The sequence below is a fragment of the Anser cygnoides genome, chromosome 9 (assembly GCF_040182565.1).
Source record: "Anser cygnoides isolate HZ-2024a breed goose chromosome 9, Taihu_goose_T2T_genome, whole genome shotgun sequence".
Taxonomy (NCBI): domain Eukaryota; kingdom Metazoa; phylum Chordata; class Aves; order Anseriformes; family Anatidae; genus Anser; species Anser cygnoides.
In genome coordinates this window covers 6,169,657-6,190,327 of record NC_089881.1, presented here as the reverse complement: position 1 = coordinate 6,190,327, position 20,671 = coordinate 6,169,657, and the positions used below count along the sequence as shown (strand labels likewise).

General features: G+C 37.0%; 1 protein-coding gene across 10 annotated transcripts in view; it reads left to right on the top strand.

Moving 5' to 3' along the window:
• Nucleotides 1–20,671, top strand: part of LOC106040346 (uncharacterized) — a 596,086-nt gene that overhangs the window by 410,631 nt on the left and 164,784 nt on the right. Inside the window, exon 2 of one of the 10 annotated variants that reach the window (XM_067002025.1) lies at nt 3,349–3,441. The exons of the other annotated variants lie outside the window; for them this stretch is intronic. The gene's annotated coding sequence lies outside the window, so the exon portion shown is untranslated. The remainder of the gene's footprint in view (nt 1–3,348; nt 3,442–20,671) is intronic. 10 annotated transcript variants of the gene reach the window in all.

Below are 20,671 nucleotides of genomic sequence, written 5' to 3'. Positions count from 1 at the left end.
GTTTACCATATGACTCTTGGCCAGAATGATTAGAAATGATTTTGAGGAGATGGTTCTTCACAAGCTTAATGACCTGTGTCTGACTGAAATCAAGAGGGTTGTCGTTGGTCATCAACAGTTCATCAAGGTATTTGAATGAGGCCCCACAGTATTCTGAGAGGTACATCGTTTCCCTCCTTTGAAGGAAGACTGAACAGTCATGTTTAACTGGCTTATGTACTCAGATGTACAGAAAGGTTTAGTTTTGCATGTCATGGGAATAGCAAAAATGTGTGGATATTAAAACAAAATAGTATTGAAACTATTAACTACAGTCACACCTAGTAATGTTCTGCTGGGGGTAGGAGGAGAATATTTGAGGAGAGGGTTTTGTTTTCTCTAGCTTTTTAACGGTCTCAGACTTTCAGCTTAAACAGCTTGGCAAAATGTTTATTATAATAAGTTCTGATTGTTGTTACTTAAACTATGGTGATACTAATCCATGAAATGTGAACATAAAACAAATAAGGGCTTAAGGAAAAACATTACTCACTTGGCTGGTTTATCAGCTTGGACAATAACAGTCAGAATAAAGATGATAAACTTTCTTCCTTTCAACAAAGAAAGGGCTAAAATAAACTCCTCTGCAAGATTTTCTTATTATTACTATTTCCAAAGAACTTTGCAATTAGTGTCACTGATACACAACAGAAGGAAAATATCTTGACTATTTATTTCCAGTATCTCAAAACTACTATTTTCTAGGACTGACTTTTTACATAGTATGTCTAATGTTTATTTTTTATTAGCTCTTACAAACTGACAGGATGACATTATTTTACTGATTTTTAAAAATAATCAGAAACTAAAATGATATGCAATTGAACAACTATATAGAAATATAATTATTTGGAGGGCTACTTTGTGTGCTTTATCTCTAATTTGTCCTGTAGTTATAAAATGAGCTGTGTATAAAATGAGTAGTGTTAATGGATAAAAATGAATCCTGTTTTCCTTCCTTTTAGCATAGACACTATAATGTTTACAACAATGTAGCTACATCCTCCAGTATTGCACTTCCCCAACAGGAAATCTGAAGTTTCCTCAGTGGACACAGGGATTTGAACAAAGAGATTTTGAAGTAATGTAAAGATATATGTGCCTGTTTTCTTTTTGTACTTTTAACCTAATGCATAATCTGAAACATATTAACATCACTAAAGATCATTGAAGGGCAACACAATAGAGAAGTTTACTCCGCCCCCTCCCAATTTCTTGTATCTGTTTCTACTGTGCAATTGCACACTGAAGACAAGAAGGGATACCAGAATTGTGTTAATCTACTTCAAAATACTTGCCTACCACACATAGTGGAAACGAGGTATGCAAAGAATGTGTATTTATAACACAAACCAAGAAGTATATACATTATGATTTTAACATTAACAGAACTAGTAATGAATATTCACATTTATCAGTCATGCTTTAATTAAAAGTACTTAGACATTGACACAAAAGGGTAAACTAGCTACTTCTGAGTTGTTAAAATTGTTTTAATGTCCAGTGGGTTACATGGGTAGTCTCATGCTAAAACTTGTATGCTAAAAGAAGTAGTAATAACAAAACCAAAGGAAATTAAGATAAAATGTCCCAAAAGAAGAACATCTCAAGACTCCATGATAGAACCTTGTGGTAACCATGAGTGGCCTTTAATCTATTTATTCTCACAAAGCTATTGTGAGGATAAATGTTTTCAAGTCTGTTTCTGTTACAGGGGGCACTAACACACATAGGAGTTGAGGTCCAGATTTCATAAATTACTTGGTTGCCAAACACGTAGTAGAGTGTAGGTCTTACATACGAGGTCAAGGTACACCATTTGGCTTGAATTCTCATGATAGGATGGAAAATGTTTTTGCTGCTTAGTTATTGGCAAAACTTGGCTCTTATAGTTCCTTCTCAGTGTAGGAGCTGAACTGAAGAGGGTAAATCCTTAAAAATGCTACTTAAATTTAGGACCAATCCCTAATCACCAGAATCATCTCCATAGGTGTTCAAGACGAGATTGGATGGGGCCCTGGGCAGCCTGGTCTAGTGGGTGGCATCCCTGCCTATGGCAGGGGGTTGGAACTAGGTGATCTTTAAGGTCCCTTCCAACCCAAGCCATTCTGTGGTTCTATGAAATCAGAGCAAGTGGAGATACTGAGGATGGAGGCACCTTAAATCCCAGTCCTTGCTACTTGACTCATGCTCCAGCCACCTATATAACATTTATAGATGCATAACACACGATTACAAACAAGCTGTACTGCTGAACGGAGAATGTGATGGTTTGGGTTGATGTTTCCTGTCTTAGTTTCTCCCCTTGTGAAGAGGAAAACATGATCATTGTATGCACAACATTGTAAAGTTGTCTCTTCAGCCTTCTTAAGAACTTTTTCCAATCTTCTTATGGTTATGGGAAATCTGGAAAGCTGTTAAGCTCTTCTTCTCCCTGCCCTCCCCCCCCCCCCCCCCCCCCCCCCCCAACGTACCATTGAGCAGTTGTGCTGCTTTATTTTTGCTCATGAACAACTTATTCCAATTTTTTTCCCTCTCACAGATAAAGTATGTTTCTTCTGGCAGAAGTTCAGATTTGCATGAGTCTCTGTCAATGTAGGGTGTCTCAAGCTTTCCTTAAACAATTGTTTACAGTATCTCTGGCTGTCAGCCAATTTGGAGAGCAGAACTTTTTTTTTTTAAAGGAAGATAATTTTAAAAAATGCTTTAGGCATTTTCCTAAGATTATGATTTAAAGTATTATAATCTCCTGAGGTCCTTGAGAAATAGGCCAGTCTCTGATCACTCTTGAGCTGTTGCCAACTTGCCAGAAATATAGAGAGGATAGATTGTGTCTGCTTTTCTAATTAGTTTTTTTCATATAGTAACTTATATTACCCTCTTTTTAAGTGATAAAAAATTAAGCTGCTTAAAAGATATATATTTTCCAATGGGGTTTTATATCATTTCTTTGCTGAATTATTTCAAAATGATGGGGAATAGTTAAACTAAACTGGTATAAACTATAGTAGAAATTGTCTTTTCAGAAGATACCTTTAAAGGCTGATAGGAAGAAAAAAGTAGTTATAAAGCCTGAAACTCCTGCATAGAGATGCGATTTAAGTAAACCTAAATCACATACAGTCAGCAAACAGTTTTTAGTGTACTTTGACCAGAGCAGTGTAGGAGAGAGTACTTTATTTTTCCATGATTTACTTAAATGGGTAATAATTTCAGTTGATGTACTTGGATCTTCCTGTTATATCTTCTCAAATTAATATCATCAAAGCAGCAGAAACTTTGAAATTCTTTTCTTGATTTCTATCTTAGGGATTAACATTTGGTATTATCATAATAGAAAACTGGTCTACTGGTCTCACTAGCGCTACTATCCTGTCACTGACAACGGGAACACATGTGCAGGTGAGAACAGCTATTTGCAATTTTAAGTGCCACTTTCTAACACAAAATTTTGTCACTATTTTGCAACTAGAAATGACTATGCTGATGTCTGAACTGGTGTAGCCAATGTGGTTGCTCCTTTATCTACCACACTGCAACAGCTGTGAAGCATGAATAAGCTTCAGTCCCAGTTAAAGTCAAAAGGGTGATTTTGTGCTAAAATGCATAGGGATTGCCACTGGTACATCTGGGCATTGGCAACTGCTAGTTGAGAACTGTTGATAATCAACTGAGAAACAATTTCTGCAGTGATTGTGAGAGCAAGCCCAGATGGTGGCTGGAGCCAGGTAGCTCAGAAGAAGAATTAATCTGGAAGCAGGTCGAGGAGGTCATCAACCCTCCAAGAGCATTTTTGTTCTTTGAGTCCCGGAAATGGATTTGGCATGTTGCCTACCTTGTGTATTATATTGTTTACAAACTAATGTATTTTTATTACTGTAGTATTCTTGTCATTTTGTGAGCAGGAAGCTGTGAGTAGGGGAATTTCTATTAAATTTTGACCAGTCTGTGAACATTTAGTCTACCTGACAGCCAAGCTTTTACCTAAGAAACTGTCTCTGTCTGTGGTTTCAAATATACACAGGCATTATGTCAGAGAATGTTAAATATTTCCATTTATTGATTTTAAAATATACGTATTTATAAACTTAGCATCCAACTCCATTTGATACAATGTTAAGAAACATGCACCCAAACCTACCAGCTTCAGTCTTTAATAAGCCAAACTGCTGGAAAAACAGAAATCAAAAAAAAAAAAAAAAAAACAACAAGTAAACAGACAAAAAGCCAATCCTACTTCTAAGAAGTACTACTTTTACGAATATTATCTTGTGCCCCTCGGATGGAAGTCCAGGAAAAGGTAGGCTTTGTATTGACTGTTAAATACTAGTGACATACCTACACACAAATAGGGAAGAAAGTTTCCAGTGACTTCATATAGAGAGATTTCTAAAATTAAGAAGTCAGTAGTGTGAACTCACCTGAAAGTACTGTGTATGTTCCAGTGTTGATGAGATCCAGCATGTAAGAGAAATGTGTTTTGGATATGTCATTCATCCATTTAAATGCTGGCAAACGCCAACAAAATGACCCAATGGAAATAATATAAATACTCCTCCAAGTGTTCCAGATGAGAGGTGTCACATTGCTTAACCCAGCAAGAGGTAAGTGAATCTGTACTAAAGAGGAGAATAGATAGATCCACATGCATATGTTTATATCACTGGATATAAATCTGCTCAGATTACTGATGAGCCTAAATGAATAAATCTGGGGATCCTATCCCATTATGTAAGGAAGAAACTACCAGCATAAATGCTAGTGGATCATATCTGAAGAAATATCACAATGAAGGCATAGGATTGAAGGGCGGGAGACTAACTGAAAACCTGCTTCCCCAACATTGAGACACAGTGACAAGAGAAAGCGAGGAAATTTCCACGGCTTTCACTGTTATGCATTTCGCATGATTAAATCAAGGAATTCACTTTCTGGGATTGTTAGTTCTAAACTGCTAAACATAAAAATAAACTAGCACCATTATAAATGTACACTCAAGAAATATTTTCTGTTATGTTTGAGCACTGTGACATAGCTTTTGTACAGACTTTACTCAATGATTATGAAGCGCATCTTTAGAGGCAATTTGAATAGAAATGATTTTACTTTCTCTAAGTGTTGGTAAAGGTAATTTTTTCCTTTTCAACATCTGCTTGATTGGAATGTGACCTCAGCCTTCCAGTACCTCACACTCTCTACTAGTGTGTTTTGGTTGCATTAGAGAAAAGCAATCGTGGGAGGTGTATTTCTCAGTGATGAGGTGTGGAGCAGTTTCTCGGAGGAGAGTGAAAGAGCAGAAGCAGCCAATTTCTCCTGACCCTGTGACCCTTCAAGTATTCACATACGCTGGCCCCAATCCCAGCCCTTTTGCAGCTGGAGTACAACAGTACACAATAGGGCTAGAGCGTCTCCTGAGAGGATTCCATAAAAGTATAAAAGGGTAGGAAAACAAAAAATGAAATTAATGTAAACTGTGTACTGGGGTATTAAATGAATAATCTGAAATGGGAAAGTTGCCAGTAATTATGTTGTTCAATCAGCTGACAGTCTTTGTAAAGAGGACAGTTCTTATTTATATGCATATTTATATCTCAGGAAATCTGAACTGGTAAAAAGGTAAGAATTTGTTTGATATAAAATGTGAATAGGTCAGTCTTCACATAAATATTGTGCCTCTGAGCTGGTAGGAACAGTTAAATTGTCATAATAAACCTACATCTCTTCTGTAGTGTTTATTCAGTAGTTTGATCAAAATATTGGTATTTTTTATTTTTCTTGTGCCTCTTCTGTTCTTATAGTGAAAGAATACTTAGATTAATGTTTCAAACTCCAGCCCAAAACTGGAGCTGATAAGAAGATACTAATACGTTTCTGTTCTACTTTCAGGGATTGTTATGATCTCCTAAACTTTTTTTTCCATATTATCTGTCTCTCCAGCTCTCCAGAGAGCTTGTAGCTTCAGCAAGCAAAAAGGCTGCTACTGGCATATTCTATCACTCCACTAGTTTAGAGAGCTGGAATTTGGATAACAGTGATTCTTCTCAAAAATAAAATATGTAAGAACTTCTATTCCAAGAAAACATAGATTCATTTCCCTTCTATTACACAATCTCCAGTAGAAAAAGAAGTTTGGGAAGTTTATCCTACAGCTTATTTATTCATTTTTAAGCTAACTATACCCAAATACTTCGGCACTTGAACATAATCATAGAATTAAAGTGGTTCCAGCTTCCCACTTGGCAGATGGAATGGAGCAATATTGAGATGCAAACAAATTCCTTAAATGTTTACAGTCCAAAAAGATTTACTGTTCCTTTCCTCTGAAAGAAAGGGCTAATTCTCATTTCTAGTTCAGCAGCTGTAATAATTATCTGCTACCTAACCTGTTCCCAACAAATAATGCTCAATGTACATATGGCTGTTTAGTATTTTTTATAGTCCCCCTATGGTTTTCTATACATGTATAAATGGCATTGTTCTTCATAGTATTTTGAGCTCCAAATGGCTGTTACTGACATGTAGCAGGATACTTAGAGTTTGATTTAACTCTATTGGTTGAAATATATTTCTGTTTTTACCAGCGTAGCAAACACAGCTCTGACTGAAATTTAGTCTATAGAGCATATTATCAATAATACCAATATTATAGATGCATACTATGAATGACCAAACACAAATTAGCAGCAATGGATGAAGCTGCATTTATTTTTGTTATTTAAAATAATTTGTGTATGTGTCATTCACTATATGGAACAGGCTAGAAAAATGCATCTTATTGAAGAACGTGAATTTGGGTTTCACGAATTCTGTAATATTTTCTTTGGAAAATGGCAATGAGCTGGATTTTAATGAAACCATTTAGTGGAACTCTGATCTAGCGTAAGATGTTTACAAGGCTACATTAAAGCTAGCTCATTCTCTTCCTTTGTTTGCCAAGTATGAGTTTAGCTATGTTGGGTGTATACATATACTGCAAGAGGGTTTGCTCTCTGTAAGTAATGTTTTTATTTATTTATTTATTTATGTGGAAATGTTCCTCAGTTCTAGCTGACCTTTGAACAGACCAGGAACTCTGAAGTGCCACAGTAATGTTATCTCTCACACTGTTCAGGTTATGTAATTGCTCTGGTTTTTGCCTGCTCTTGTCTACTGGAGCATTTACATAGACTTTGGAGGTTATGACATGTAGGATCCTGTTTACGCCAGATGTCTCTGGAAGTAGTCACCAGAAGCTGTTGTGATGCATGGAAATGTCTTTCTCTGTTATAATTGTTATCAAAGAAGTAAAGGATTGGGATGCAACTGCAATACTTCAGGATCTATGTCAAATTACTTCAACAATGAAGTATAAGAGAAAATGCTGTAGAATGATAACTCTTTAGAGTAAACTATATGGGAGTAGTTGGTTGCTTTCTTGGAGCAACTAAGAAATTCTTACAGCAGAACCTTCAAAGAGATGAGCAGTCAGCATAGTATACAAATGCTCAGCTGTAAATCGTACTGTACCCTGAGTGTTTTGGGGAGAATCTGTGACTCTAGCTGAAACTTTGAGGAGAACTTGTACTCCAAGATTAAGAGGGATTTTTCCTCATTTTATTCCTGTTTTCTATCTGCAGGCTCTAGTGCTGGTTTGAAAAAAAGACATTCTTAATCTCTAGAAAGCTATTTCATTAGGGCACAGGTCCTGGCTAAAAATGTTCTTGTGATTATAGGCCATGGTTTCTTTGCCCTGTCACAAGAAATTGTTATTGCTTGCTTGTCAATCAGAAATAGATAATGAACATTTCTTGAAGAATCAATTTATAAAACAAAATAATGTTAAAGGTTTGTGGAGTTGACATTCTTTTCGTAAAGAACCATCTGGATTTACCTGGTTCTGTTATTGCCTTGTTTTGGAACCTACTGAAGGGCATGGATTTATGTATGTATGTGCCATTCCTTTTGTCCTACTTTGCTTTGGCCATTTCAGAATATTGAGATTCATATAGATTCAGGGAAGAGGTGGTTATGGACTAAAGATTTCATTCTCAAGAGTGATGCATGTTGTTGTGGCTCAATAATTGAGAGAACCCACTTGTTTCCAGATGGCTCCAGACTCTCCAAATTGCTATAGAATTTATACTGAATAGATTAGTGGGAGATTTAAATGGAAATAAATATATTTGAAATTGGGAAATAATTTAGAACTGATGGGTTAGTCTGTGGGGGTAGGATTGGGGGGGGGGGGAGGGGGGGAAGGTGGTGTTGGCAAATGGTGAGGTCTTAACTGCACAGTACCAGCTTGACATTAGGGGAAAGGTTTCCTAATCTAAATTTTCCTGTAAAATGGGAATGTTAATGGGGTATTGTGGGGTTAGTTCTGTTCTTGCAGTTTTAACATAGTATAGCTTCGTTGACTTCAATGTATTGATGTATTGCAACTTATTTTCCCACATGTAAAGTGATGGAAATTCTGTTTTTAGGCTTGGATTTTTAAAGGACTTTGAGAGTACTTGACTCTGTTAAGCCTTTCTCTAATAAATTCTAGCCTGTGGATTTATTACTAGAGAACTTTTTTTTTAGCTGTCTAAAACAGCTTTACAACTGGCTAAAGTTTTTAACAATTTTTCAGTGTTTGGATTAGTGTGATTAGATCACACAATCCTTTGATTTGTTCAAATGTGTTAAAGCATTTCCACTCTGATTCTGACACTTGTTTAGAGCACTTTCAGCTGTTGGATGCAAGTAATTGTCCAGATAATGCATTAGGAATCAAAATTGATGTGCAGTCAGGGAAAAATACCTGTTCCCTGACCCAGTGTGCAGAAGTGCCAGAACAACAACAGGAAAATATTTGATGAGAGGCAGGAAATGTGCAGTATTTTGAGGGGAAAGATTGGTTAATTCAACAAACGCTGCCAAGCTGTGACTAGCAAATGATGTTTTTCTCACCTCACAAAATAGATGCAAGCCATCGACTGTGATATTACTCAGCAGATATCTCAATGATTTTTATCTCTTTCCCTTTCACCTGAAGTATGTTCAGATTATAAGTATTTCAAGAATCTCATAAATTCCCTAGACTGACTGAAATCAGTTTTGAGTACTTTCCGGTCAAAATTTGAACTGTTTGGGGGATAATTATTATTCAGAGGAACTACATGGTGCTGCTGCTTTTTCTTACTTGGATGATGACATCTGATCAATGTGTCTCAGAAGGTCTCTTCTGTGCATGTTCGCAAGATTTAGAAGGGCCTGTTACAACCAGGGGCAGCAAGCAATAACTTTAGCTCCTGCTTTTAGTTCTCGGGGTTGTTTGCTGTGTGTCAGCCATTTTTTCATAAATATGTCTGGGTCAAAGGAAAATAATTTGTATATAGAGACCACAGATCACAACTTATGCTGTTGTTTACATCTGTGTTTGTGAAACTGATTTCATTTTTTTGGAAAGCATTTTTTTTTTTTTTAGAAAGCAGAAATGATAGGCCTGAAGAAAGCACATTAGCAGGAAAGAGAAGAATCAAAAAAAAAAAACCTTGTGGGAAGATTTGTGAAAAATACCCAACAGTATTTGCCCAGCTTTAGGTTGAATCATCAGTTCAAAGGATAGACATAAACATAACGAAAAGTAAAACCTATTTGACATGTTGAATAGTTAATATCTCTTGACTATATCAATATTAAGAATTCACGGTTACAAAAGACTACTTTTTCCTCGTGTTTCAAATACAGTTTATGGGAAGATCTAGGATGATGTGGAAATACCTGCAAGCACTGGGATAGTAATGAGTAAGTTGAGATAGCAATCACAAGCCTGTGTGGAAAACCTTTTCCATGTCTTACTGGCTCAACAGCAAAAAATACTATTGAATTTCATGAACAGCAGAGTGTTTGTGAGGGATTTAAAAAAAAAATATATATATATATATATCTCAAAGAATAAATAAATACTTAGAATAAATAATACTAGCTATATAATAATGACAGAACGTATAATAACAGAAACAAGTAATCGGAAATCTAGATTCTTCATAGTGACTGTTCAAATCCATATTTGAATTATTTTTCAACAGTTTGACCTTCAAAGTCAGTAGGAGCTGAGGTACACAGCACTTCTGGAAATCAGATCACTTGTTCTGGATTAAAATTACAATCTAGCTCTATTTTACAGAATAGCCTAACCCAGTTTTGAAAACTGACATGTATGAGGAAATAATAAGTTCTATTTAAGCTTAACTTGGTATTACATATTTGTATACGAATGCATGTAGTACAATCAAAGAATCCAGTGGAAACATGAATCCCAACCAACAATAAAGAGTAATTTCGTAGTGGTTTACAGTCGTAGTCCAAAGTTCTGCATGTGATAGCAGATACTTTCTGTCTGGTAACTGAATACTTCATGAGAAATTCCCCAGCATAATTGAGAGGGTTGTCCTAGAAAGCAGGCTTTATAAATTGAAAGACTGTTCTCCTGAAGAAAACTACAAGAAAGAATGAGATGATGGATTTTGTAGTCTTTCATTAGGAATTTTAGTTGTTTTTAGATACAACCTCAAGAAGAAAAAAATAAAGGCGATCTTTTGGATAAAGATAATGTAGTTCTAAGTAATAAATTGTTTAGGCAATAGTTTTAAGTTCTTCAATCTCCAAAAATTTCAGGTTCATTTACACTGAATAAGCAAATGACTGGTATGGATGACTGAACGTATTGTTTATGATTTTTGTCTGAGTAAGCTTACAGTATAGAACCATAGAATGGTTTGGGTTGGAAGGGTCCTTAAAGATCACCTAGTTCCAACCCCCCTGCCACGGGCAGGGACACCTTACTCTAGACCAGGTTGCCCAGGGCCTCATCCAGCCTGGCCTCGAACACCTCCAGGGATGGGGCATCCACAGCTTCTCTGGGAAGCTTGTTACAGAGCCTCACCAAGCTCTGAGGGATAAATTTCTTCCTAACATCTAATCTAAGTCTCCTCTGTTTTAGTTTAAAGCCATTCCCCCCTTGTCTACTGTTGTCTGCCTGAGGAAAAAGTTGCTTTCCATCTTTTTTATAAGCCCCTTTTAAGTATTGAAAGACTGCAATGAAGTCTCCATGGAGTGTTCTCTTCTCCAGGCTGAACATCCCTGACTCTCTCAGCTTTCTTCATAGGAGAGGTGCTCTAGCCCTCTGATCAACTTCATAGTAGATATGATGACCCTCCTCTGGACCCACTCTAACAGGTCCATCTCCTTCTTGTGGTGGGGACCCCAGAGCTGGACTCAGGACTCCAAGTGGGGCCTCACAAGGGCAGAGTAGAGGGGGACAATCCCCTCTCTCACCCTGCTGGCCACTCCTCTGGTGATGCAGCCCAGGACGCAGTTGGCCTTCTGGCCTGCAAGCCCATGCTGCTGACTCATGTTGAGCTTTTCATCAACCAGAACCCCCAAGTCCTTCTCTACAGGACTGCTCTCAATGAGTTATTCTCCCACTCTGTGCTCATATCTGTGATAACAAACATGGTAGACAGTATCCGTCTATATAGCACAGGTATCCTAGAAATGCATATTATTTTCTATTGTTGTCTCAAAAGCACTTTGCAAGGTATGAATGAATGAATTTCACAAACAGAAGCTGCTAAATACTTCAGGAAAATATGCTTATTTGCCAGATTTAGTAAATACATTTTCAGTCTTTTCATTGTGTCTTTCCTTTGATCTCTACAAATATTCATGTCAACTGTTGTTTGCAAGAATGTTAGAGAAGAGTCATGAATATTTGTAGTGTACGTGTTTACAGGAGGCCTCTGGGGAGTATGTATGTTCTCACAACAGTTTACACTGTTTTACTCACATGCACCTTGAGAGGTCTTTATATTTCTAGGATACATGTTGGCAGAGAAGAGAATAGTAGATAAATGTGTTCTTAGTAGCATTTTGTTTCCTGACTGATACCTACTTTCCTGTTGTGAACTAGCTTGCTTTGCTGCTGTTAGTTTTGAACTTTCCCCACTTCCTCTTACAGCAGGGTTTCATGCCTTCTTTGATAAAAGAAACCAGAGGCAGGGCATAATACACATGGTGTAAAGAATGAAATGGGAAACCCTGTTCAACTTTGCTCCCATTGCCATCACACCAGTTTCTGAATCTCAGAACCTGGCCCTCCATGGGGTATTGTCTTGGTGCAGTTGAATATCCTGGCATATCCTCAATATTTTAAAATAAACATGAGCAAATTTTGGACATCTTTCAGATTTTGATGATATAACCTTCTTCTGCCTGCACCCTGCTACTCTTTATTGCCCATGGCTGTTTACAAAACTTATTTTTCCTAGGCTGCCTCTCCCACAGCTGCCTGTGGGAGTAAATAAATTGATGCTCATAATTAACTTGGCAATGGTTAGAGGGCTAACATGCGAAGATCACTGTTGCAATTACTACCATTTCCTGTGATTGTTCATTGCTCTCTGTGAGCAGTGCTCATTTACTGTTCCTTAGCACAGGGTATTAGGTTTCTTCACATGATTGTTTTGAAGCAATATGAGGCCTATCATTTAGTGGTACTGCTTTCACTCTGGAGCCCCTGTACATTACTGTATTATCAGGAAGAAAATGTCATTGAACAAACTTCTCTTTCAGAATTAAATTCAAGTCTCATCTCTAACTAGAGCATATCTCAATAATGCATTGGAACACACACACAGCATAGCTACTCACATAAACAAATCAAAATAAAAAATGTTAGCAGTTTTTCCTGGGGGTCTATTAAGAAGTCCTTGAGAGGGTCAAAAATGTCCTTACTTATACCCCGTGCCTTTGCCCCACAAAGCTTGTTTTTGAACACTGCTGCAAGGAGGGAAAAGAATATAACATGATTCCGCTCCACCTGTGAACAGCATTTTCTGGATGCTGCTGAGCACAAAAATGGAAGACTATTTTTACTTTAAATTTCTGTTCCTCTGAATCCATTGCGTGATGTCCATTGATTCCACTGCTGATGTCCTTGGTAATGAAGACAAAGCGAGCAGGTTCTTCTTTTCATTATCTGCGCGATGCTTTATAAACAGGTTAGACAGTGAAATTTAAATGGACAATATCAGACTAGACTTGATATTGAATGTTAATATTATAAACCACGGAACAGTTTTGTTTAATTGAAGACTAACACAGATTTTCCTATCCAACTCCCAGGATATAAAAATGCCAGTTAAAATGAATTTTTAAACAAGTATTCCCTAGTGGTGCATATAACCCAAACACTGTATTAAAACCAGAAAATGAAACTCATTTGGAAGTCTAAACAAATGTATAAATGGCTAGTTTATTTTCACTTCCTCAGTAAATGGGGAAAGTAAGCAAGCAGAATAATTGCTCAAATGGAAGGTCAATTTAAAACATTTGTTTTAGTTCAGTAATCAAAGGTGAGGTACATAATACAAACAAGGATTTTTTTTCTTTATATGATTTTGAAAGCTATCATTTTTCTTGTAACATGAAAGCTATAGCTATCCCAAACTTGGAAATGTTACCCGCCTGAATGTATTTATTTTTGAGAACTACAAGAAAACTTCATATTTTCTGCCTTAATTACCTATAATAATTGCAATGTGTATCTAGCGCTGTAAATGTTTATTATGCGTAGAACATAGATTTAATTTCAGGCCCAAAATTTGCGAAGTCTGCCTAAGCCATTTTTCTTTGTTTTTCAGTTTCAAGGTGTATTTTACAGACCCTACTAGATGTGAACACAGTATAAGTACAAGAACTGTTTATCCAGTTCTATTCTACCTATCTGGTGCTAGAGTACCAGCGACCGTTTAAAAGAAGTGTCCGAATCAGTCATTATGTAGAAGTAGCATACAGTTGATCTAAATAAACAGAAATTAGTTGCCTGTACTGGCAACTTTTCTTTGAATTAGTGCAACTGATGGTTTTACCTGTTTTCCTTAGTTGCACTGTCAAGAAAAAAGGAAGTCTTCAAATTCTGCCAACGTATTTGCCATGTTGGCATGCAATTCTAGACATAAAGCATATAAATCCTTTCTCAGTCTTTCCATATATGAAACTTGGTCAAGACTGATTTGCCTCTTGGTTTACGTATTATGGAAGGAGTAGATTGTTCAGGAAAACATTAGCCAGGGTAACCAGATAATTGAGGTGGACAGGCCTAAAGCAGGGAAAAGAGCCACCAGTTTTACCACCAAATGTAGAGGATGAATAGTGGCAGAAAGTGATATTCCAGGACAAACAGTGGATTGTTACCTGATGCAGAACTAGAGTAATCAGGCTTTGTGTCCGACAATGAATTTCAGGCAGTGTAAACTGAAATGATGCTGCTGGCTCCAGGGTAAGCTAAATCAGAATGGTATTCTCAGCAATGGGTCTGAGTATCCAACCATCACAGCCATAGAAGTCTACTACCTCCTCCTGCTTTCTCAAGAGCTGCAGCAACAGAGAGACGGAGTAAGGGGAATTGAGTCTCATATGTCGTTAATCTTAAAGCAGTCACACTCTTAGTTCTCTTTCAGTACAGAATTAGGCTGTTGCCACTACACATTCTGTGGCTTGCTTAAGAGTATCTCATGTCCCAGAAGGGGCTATCAAATGGCTGTTCCTAAAAAGGATGCTGTTTACACATTTGTTCTATTCAGAAACCTCCATTTCAGTAACCTGTTAAAGTTAGTGTATTGATCTTAAAATCACTTATTATTAGGAGCCTCAGAACTGTCTCTATTGCATTTTAATGTTATTTTCCTTCAAATTCTACAGAACTGCAGGTTTGAAATTCTAAGCTAATTTTTTTGTGCATGTAGTTTCTCTGCAGCTATAGAATGAATGTTATTGTGTGTACTCTTGGATTCCTGTTGTACTGGATATCTACTCAGTCTGTGATGGAAAATAATAAAACAATCTGATTGCAATGGATTGATAATGCATGATTCACTGAGTGCATTCATATGGGACCTCCCTTGTTCTTCTGGTGTGTAGGGGTTAATTTATGCCAGCTTTACTGAATGTAGGTCTCTGAATATACAGCTCTGAAATAGAGATTAGTGAGAGATTGCTTTTTAGGAGTTCAGTACATCTCCAACGGGAAGGGTCGTCAAAAAAAAAAAAGGCCACTGACAAGTATTTGACTTCGCTGGGATGAAACTACTTGAGACTTAAAGGTGTTGAGAAGTTTTGCTGCCCATTGTTCTAATAAGGTGCATGTCTGTGTGTCAACACAATGTGCTGAGGAAATGTCACACATGTCTGCAATTGGCTACCTCTGGCTAGCTGAGCGCAGCTGGAAACCTGGAAAACAGATGTTGCTTTCAATCAAGTAAGGGTCAAAGTAGTCTTGAGACTTAGAATGTCTGTATTTCTACATCCAAAAAGTGATCTTTGGGTAGTTTCAGTAGAACAGTGTTTTGTTTTTTTTTGTTCTCTCAAATATGCAAAATTATGCCTATAGAACAAAGCAACAAAAAAGAGTGGGCATACATCCAGGCAACATGGGAAAATTATTGAGAAAAGTGTCAGAACAAAATGACATCTTTGGCTAAGTTGTGAGCCACACCTGGTAATTCTGCACCTTAGTTGTGTATACTAAACAGAATTTCCTACCGACTGAAACATAAAAACTTGAAGCCACCTGGCTGAAGTCTGCTTTGTCAGCCTGAGAACAGGAGTCAGTTTATGAGTCTTTGTCCTAAGAGGATTCTCTGTTCTTTATGTTCTGTCCTCTGTCTACCATCCTTAAAAGATTGAACAGTACTGTTTTGTGACTGGCACATAAAGAGGAGAACTTGCAAATAATGCATTGTACAGATTCCAGTGTGGACTACTCAGAAGCTTTGAAAGTGAACTGAGGCTTTTACTTCATAGCTACATATGTGTAGCTGTAAATCTGGATTTGGTTCACAGAAATCAGAGTCAGATTTCTTTCCCTGTTATGAAAGGGGAACAGCATATGGAGGTTGAAATCTGGGGGTGGAGCAATGCCAAAAAAAAAAAAAGCCTTCTGAGCATTCTAGTAGGAAAGCCTTTGGTAGGCAGGAGGAAAAAAAAAAAGCTGAAATGGTTGGTCTTGTTCAAGATGTTGGAGATGCCTCCCTTTGGGGAAGCATCCCTCCCATGGGTGTGAGAAGTGGCAGACTAGAATTTTCACCATAGAGCCTTTCTGTTTGAAGACAGGACTATTTTAGTCATAAATGAAACAGCTTTGAAACAGCTTTCCCATTTTTGTCTTTCCTTTTGTTCTTTTGTGCTTTATTTACTGTGCAGTCAAGAAGTAAATGGCAACTTCAGCTCACTTGCTGTTTCCAGCTCTCTGAGGGGTGGTTTTTACAGCAGCCTTGTGCAGACATCTGAATGGGTCTTAAACTACTTAGTTAAGACACTGCTAGCAATGTAGCCACAGCAGTGAAAATTTCTGCAAAAGCTGTTGAAGAAGCTAGCTAGACAGCCTGATAGTTAGCCCCTGTGAACTCTGCCTCTGCTGCCTGTGCCAACAGCACAGCAGTTGTAGTTCAAATATATCCTTTATCAACTTTCCTAGAATTTCTTTTGCCTCTAGTGAGGGTATCTGTTCCTGTTGTTGGAAGTTACTTCTATATCCTTTCCTACACATTCCTATCTCACTATCCTCCTCATTTGTGGTTTGTGCTCTTCTCTCTACAGCTTGTAGTGTTTTATTATTATTATTATTTGTGTTTTTGTGTGTGATGCTTAGATTATTTAAATCTTGTATCCTCTTTTCACTTTCCTTTAGGTTGTGACCTACTTCAATATTTGGTTCCCTACTGTCACTTTTTTTTCTCCTCATAGGTGATACCGAAGTCATTACTGTCTGGGTGCAGGGGCCCTATTTCAGGAGAACACTTAGAGTTTTAATCCATTAGATTTTAACCCATCCCCTCACATGTTCTTAGTTGCTTCCTTAAATTGGAGCTTTTATGCACTAATTGAATCAGAACAATCATAGCAATAGCTCATTGAAGTAAAGATTGCAGAAATACTGTTCATAAGAGATGTTTGGAGAGGCCATCTAGTCTAGACTCCCACTGAAAGCAAGGGTCTCCAGACCTCTAGTTGTAGCTTTGCCTGCCAGAGTCTGGAAGACTTCCAAGGATAGAACTTCCCTGGCCAATATAGGTAATTTGTTGCAGTGCTGCAGTAGCATCCTAGAGAAGACATTTTTCTGAAGATATTCTCTAGCTTTCAACAGCTTCGTTGTTCTTTCTGTAAGATTGAGTATACTTAGCAAAACCTTACATTTTTGTCCTGAACCAGTACAATCTGGCCTATGGTAATGTACTTAGCTAGTGAGAAAGGGTTCCTAGTTAGAAAAATAAATGAGTTTATCCCATTTTGGCAATATAAGATACAGCGCAACCTCAATTATCTGAATGTCATAAGAAACAGTGATTGTGGTGTGATCAAATAGTCTAGGGAATTTTCAATGTAATTAGTAAATGCCAAGGGAGATAACCCTATTTTAGATGACTGACATTATACTCTTATATGAGAAAAGAATCTTGTTTCCTCTCCATTATAATGTACTGACACAGGAAACTTGTGACAAGTAAAGAGGTTATGTGCAGAAGTTCTTGCATTCAAAGGATTTTTGTTATATTAGGCAAGTTACTGGAAATATATCAGTGAAGCAAGAGACTGGATATGTTTCATCAAATGTCCAAAATGAAAGCATAAAGAACTGGATCTTCTAGAGATTTTGGTACCTTTATAATTTCTTTAGAGATTTGTACCATAAACAGTTTCTGAAAAGATGCCAGACTGGCAGAATTAGATTGAAACTTCTATGTCCAAAATAGTGTTGCCATATTGTGATCTAATGTGCTCTGATGGAGCTAGGCCAATTATGCAGTTCAGTTTCCACGATTACTCAGTCCTGTTACCAGAAGGATGGTTAATACATTTATCAAGCCTCATGTGTTTTTGAAATGGGTGCTTCTCTTCTAGAAACTGGCCAAATTAATTAATCATTTCTTGCATATTACAGTGCTAAGTGGAAGTGACTTGCATTTACTATTGACCTGCTTGGGATTCTATCTAATAACCAAGCAACAAAAAGCTCCACATCCCACACCAATTTTTGAAGCTGCTTCTCTCTAGAGGTGAAATATTTTTAAACACTCATTCAAGAAACAATTTAATTGATCTTTCGGCTTCTATTATTCCCTCTCCTCAGGAGCCAGTGACTGAAATTGACTCTATTCCCACTTCAGCAACCTTGATTTTACTTTTCATGCATAGAAACTTGTCAGCCACTGGGTTAATTTTGTGAAAGTCTATTTGGGGTTAAATTAACCCAGCACTGTCAGAAGCGAAGACAGATCTTGACAGACTTTACTCTGACTTTTCATAAAGAAAAGCAAATGGTTTGAAGAGACAATTTCAAAAACATGAGTAGTTAACTTGAAAGTAGTTTGCTTGACCAAAGTGATTTTTTTATTATTTACACTTAAAATGCAGTGAAGCAAATGTTTTTGACTTGCATTTTTAATTTAGTTGTTGGAAGCATTAAAGTACCCTTCCCCCCCCCCCCCCCCCCCCCCCCCTTTTTCCCCTGATTGTATTATTGTCTAATAAATCTGGTATAAAATCCCTCTGATAAAGCCTTCTTTGGCGAAGGAGGCTTCGAACCCTTACCTGGTAACCGAGGTCAGGTTGCATAGGAACTGCACAGAGCTGTGCTATGTTCAGACTAGACATTAGGAAAAATGTATTTACTGGGGACATGGTCAAATACTGGAACAGGATTCCTAGCAAGATAGTTGATGCACCGTGCCTGTCAGTATTCAAGAGGCATTTAGTTAATGTACTCAGCGTCAGACATGGTAGAGTTAATAATCTAGATATATCTATGCAGAAAATACCCTCAAGGATGTCCTCAAAAAATTATTTGAAAAAAAAAAATTGTGCTGCAGGGATTCTTTAGGCACTGTGTCTCATTTACGTCTATATAGAACTTCCTTAGCTGGTAAATAAAACTCTGCCAGCCATTATATTTGAGCTCTGCCCATCAAACTTCATACTTTGATTTTACACATCAACATTAAAAAAGATCTAGTAGTACAGGGTGGTGTAGGGCTGGACTATCTGTAAAAGGCCTTTCACCCATTTTTATATCCATGATGTCAAAATCCAGTGTCTCATGGCTACTTCACTGAATGCAGTCATTCAAAGGTGGCAAAGTTGAGCATTAGAACAAGTATTTCAGCCATGTCTCAGGTTCCTAATCCCAAGGTGGCCCCTTAGTCAAAGGCCATCACAAGATATAATTGAAATGACTGGAATTAAAACTATTAAAATACTGAATGTGAGATGTGTAATTAACTAAATAAGTTGTCTATATATAGTACAATCAGAAGCACCTGGTTTTAAACAGATGCTACCTATGTCTCATCTATCTAATCAAGGCATTCTGTTATGCATGATACTGGTACTTGAGTTTCTTCAATATTATTTTTTATTATTATGAGCCAGAATCTCTTGATAATTCTTTGTGTTTTGTAAAGGCTTCTGTTTACATAGTTGGTGGTATCCGTTGGAAAGATACTAAAAGTGACACACTACTTTTAATACATCATTAAGAGGAATACAATTTATAGTTTTCTGATTTTTTTTTACAAAACATTCCAATCTACCAATAAGATCCGAATAGATTCTTTTCCTTATAGAATCCCCCTATTGTCCTTCTCCAGCATCTGTTATAAGAGCATAACCTTAGCAATTGTAATGGAAAATATGGAGAAAGATGTACATTCTCAAAGGAGAACGCTAATTTAGGATATATGAATGTTGATACTCATAGAAAGCTTTGGTTATCAGGGTGATTAATATTTATGCGCTGGAAATCATGAGGCCAAACCATAAATAGTTTTTGAAAATAGATTTGACATTAATATTTTGTTATACGGAGCTTCATTTTGAATCTCTTTCTGGTGCCATAAGTGGGAAGTTTCTAAAGGACCTAGTCTTAATGTGATTTCTCCTAATTTAGTTTGGAAAGCTGTGTTACAGTACTATCCACATATTGGAAAAATGAGCAGATATTGGGTCATAATCCTATAATAAAATACATCAAATCAATAATGTTAGTCCTGCACCTGTTCTATGTTCTTAGCTAGGCAGTGTTATACCACATCTATTGACTGAATAAGATGTCAGTAGACATTTTTTTCATTGTTTGCACAGATCTATATTTAATCTAAAAATGTGAAGGGCCTCCCATTTTTATATATTAAGATCACATATGCTGTTGAGTAATGACGGATGATGAGCAAAAATAATAAAGGAACTGACTTGGAAGAATGACAGCTATTTTTTTTCCAAACAATAAGATCCCCAATCAGAGCATTCAGAAAGACAAAATTCTAACAGATGAGTTCCTGAGTAAGATACTGACAATGGGCTCTGCCTGCAAATAGCTGCAGAGGAGGAAGTTCTGTTTCAGTATTATTTATTATTAATATGGCAAGGACTACATATTAATAACAACTTCAAAAAAAAAAAAAGAAGAAAAAAAGAGAGAGAAAAGGAAATGCACTCCCTCTACCCCCCAAGGTGTTTAAACCATGGCTTTAATTCATGCTTCAGGTGTCCCTGACCAAAACTGAAAGTCCAAGCATCACTATCCAGAAGATAGCTCTCCCCTGTGCCTCCT